The following is a 3,881-nucleotide window of genomic DNA, read 5'->3' on the forward strand; positions in this document are numbered from 1 at the left end:
TCCTTAATCATGAATGTGAATGAATTGAGAAATGCTCTTGATTTCTCAGATGACATGCAGATGAGTTAAGAAATACTCTTGATTTCTTAATCATGAATGTAAATGGAATATGTATGAGTTAAGAAATACTCCTGATTTCTTAATCATGAATGTAAATGAATTGAGAAATGCTCTTGATTTCTTAGATGAAATGCAAATGAATTAAGAAATACTCTTGATTCCTTAATCATGAATGTGAATGAATTGAGAAATGCTCTTGATTTCTCAGATGACATGCAGATGAGTTAAGAAATACTCTTGATTTCTTAATCATGAATGTAAATGGAATATGTATGAGTTAAGAAATACTCCTGATTTCTTAATCATGAATGTAAATGAATTGAGAAATGCTCTTGATTTCTTAGATGAAATGCAAATGAATTAAGAAATACTCTTGATTCCTTAATCATGAATGTAAATGGATTGAGAAATGCTCTTGATTTCTCAAATGACATGCAAATGACTGGGGATGAGAGAATCACGTTCAGTTGCTCTTGACTGACATTAGGCACTCCTGGGAAAACAAATGATCATATTCAGCTGCTCTTGGCTAAAGACGTCATATTCAACAACTCTTGGCTGAAACTGATGCATTCAACGACTCTTGGTTGAAGTAAACCGGTGGAAAATAAAATAGTATTCAACTGCTCTTGGCTGAAACTAATGCATTCAACTACTCTTGGTTGATGCAAATTGCTGAAAAATAAAAAAATGCTTCCTTTGGGGAATAACCGCATATTCAGCTGCTCTTGGCTGACAGAAGACCCTTTTGGGGAATGAGAAGATCCCAGAGACTTGCTGGGGAGTTCATGAAATTTTGCTGGAGAAAATACAATGTTGGAGAAACTCTGTGTGGAGATGTCTACTGGGGAAACCAAGCAGAAATTCTGTTTACACCAAAGTTCCAACGGAAGAAAATCAATCACCTTGTTGGGGAAGAAACTCGTCTTAAGAATCATTACCAACAATGACTGTATTCTGAAAATACTATAGTAATGGAGAAGATAATTGCTCTACTCTTGAGAATACCTCTTGCATCTTGGTCTGTTGAGGATTAGACTGAACTTTCTTGAGAGGTTTTTGAATTCGGCTGAGGTTTATGCATGATCTGTTTTTGTACATGATATGCAAAATGAATGTGAATGCATGAATATATTAGTTTATGCATTTTGTGGGTATCAAGCTCGGATTCCCCAACACCTTGTCTTGAATAGCACTAACACCATGAAATAACAATAATTTTTTTGTTGCGAAAAAACTCTGATTTCTGCTTTTCCGCCAAGCAGGCTTCAATGAGGACTTCTTGCTTCTGGAAGAAAACCCACTTCAGACTTGCTTTAGCTTACAATGATCTAGGAAATGTCCCACGTCTTGTGAACCAGATGCAATATTGTAAATCAACAAACATTCCTTTTATACTTTCAAAATCAAAACAAATTAAAGTTTTCAAAAGCTTTGTCGTTTCCACTATTTAAATGTTTTTATCTTATCAAAAATAAAAAGCGACATTAAGCAGAAAAACAGAAATAATTGGTAAAGCAATGTTCAATTGAACAATTTTATTTGATGAGAAGAGTAACTCATACATGGGGTTCATGAAGATGTAAACCCCTCTAAGAGGAGATTACAGAGAAAGAAAGCAAGTAAATGGCAACAAAGATTTAACTGATTTTCCAATGAAATACAACTTTGCTACTTTCCCCTATGTCCTCTAGTCCTCATTACTTTGCTTCTGGAGATGGTAATTGGACTTTTCTCTTCCATCTGAGCTTTGTTGCAGTGTTGACTTATGTCGCTCCAGTATTATGCTTTTGGATATTCCCTAACTTTTGCGCGAACTGCTCCTTAAGAGTTTCAGTTCACCGGGAGATTTTACCCTTTTTTGCTTAAGTCGCCATTTCAGGTTTTCGACTTACCGGGCTTAATTTTTTTGTTTATCCCTAATTTTTGCCTGAGCCGCCCTTTCGGGTTTTCAACTCACCGGGATGCTCATTTTTTTGCCTAAGTCGCCCTTTCGGGTTTTCAACTTAGCGAGCTTTTATTATCCGTCTCTTTTTCTTAGGCATAATACTTTCTGACTGCATCAGAATTGACGGGGTGTGTCAACTCTTCTCCGTCCATGTTCGTGAGAACTAAAGCTCCACCAGAGAAAGCTTTCTTCACCACAAATGGTCCTTCATAGTTTGGAATCCACTTGCCACGTGAATCCTTATGGAGGGAGATTATCTTTTTCAAAACTAGTTCACCTACATTAAACTCTCGAGGTCGGACCTTCTTGTCAAACGCCCGCTTGAGTCTCCTCTGATACAACTGACCATGACACAACGCTGTCATCCTCTTTTCTTCGATTAGATTGAGCTGGTCAAATCTGGTTTGAATCCATTCTGCTTCTTCTAATTCTGTCTCCATTAAGACTCTCAATGAGGGAATCTCAACTTCTATCGGTAGCACAGCCTCCATGCCATAGACTAGTGAGAAAGGGGTTGCCCCTGTTGAAGTGCGAACAGCTGTTCGATATCCGTGTAAAGCAAAGGGTAGCATCTCATGCCAATCTTTATAAGTTTTCACCATCTTCTGAATGATCTTCTTGATATTCTTGTTAGCTGCCTCCACAGCTCCGTTCATCTTTGGCCTATAAGGTGACGAGTTATGATGTTCAATCTTGAAATTCTCGCACAACTCCTTCATCATCTTATTATTCAGATTTGATCCATTATCAGTGATAATCTTGCTAGGAGTTCCGTAGCGACAAATTATCTCTTTCTTGATAAACCGAGTGACGACTTGCTTTGTCACATTGGCATAAGAAGCTGCTTCTACCCACTTAGTGAAGTAGTCAATGGCAACCAGAATGAACCGATGTCCATTTGCAGCTTTAGGCTCAATCATACCAATCATGTCTATGCCCCACATTGAGAATGGCCATGGAGCTGATAAAACATTTAGAGGAGTAGGTGGCACGTGCACCTTGTCAGCATAAATTTGGCACTTGTGGCACTTCCTGGCATAGTGGTAACAATCTGTTTCCATTGTCAACCAATAGTAACCAGCTCTAAGGATTTTCTTCGCCATTGCATGTCCGTTTGCATGAATACCGAAAGAACCTTCGTGTATTTCTTTGATAAGTAGGTCGGCTTCGTGTCTATCCACGCATCTGAGCAGAACTAAATCAAAGTTTCTTTTGTATAGAACACCACCACTTAGGAAGAAATTGGCTGATAACTTTCTTAAGGTCTTTTTGTCTGTGATGGATACATCACTTGGATACTCGTGCTTCTCAAGATATCGTTTGATGTCATAAAACCACGGCTTGCCATCTGTTTCTGCTTCAACTGCCAAGCAATGTGCTGGCTCGTCTAGACGTTGAATTGTAATAACAGGTGATTCATTAGCCCACTTGACCTTGAACATAGATGACAGAGTAGCCAAGGCATCGGCTAGCTGATTCTCCTCCCTAGGAATATGATGGAAATTAATCTCATCAAAGTAGGGGATTAGCTTCATGACATGCTCTCGGTATGGGATCAAATTGGGATGTCGGGTCTCCCAATCTCCTTTAATTTGATAGATGACAAGTGCTGAGTCCCCATACACTTCAAGAATCTTGATTCGTAGATCAATAGCTGCTTCAATTCCCAAGATACATGCTTCATACTCCGCCATGTTATTGGTGCATTGGAAACATAACCTTGCCGTGAAGGGAAGATGAAAATCCTTTGGAGAAGTTATAACAGCCCCAATTCCGTTACCCAATGCATTTGAGGCACCATCAAACACGAGCGTCCACCGCGATCCTGGTTTGGGGCCTTCTTCCGGGCCTGGAATCTCATAGTCTCTTATGT

The sequence above is a fragment of the Lathyrus oleraceus genome, chromosome 2 (assembly GCF_024323335.1).
Source record: "Lathyrus oleraceus cultivar Zhongwan6 chromosome 2, CAAS_Psat_ZW6_1.0, whole genome shotgun sequence".
NCBI lineage: Eukaryota > Viridiplantae > Streptophyta > Magnoliopsida > Fabales > Fabaceae > Lathyrus > Lathyrus oleraceus.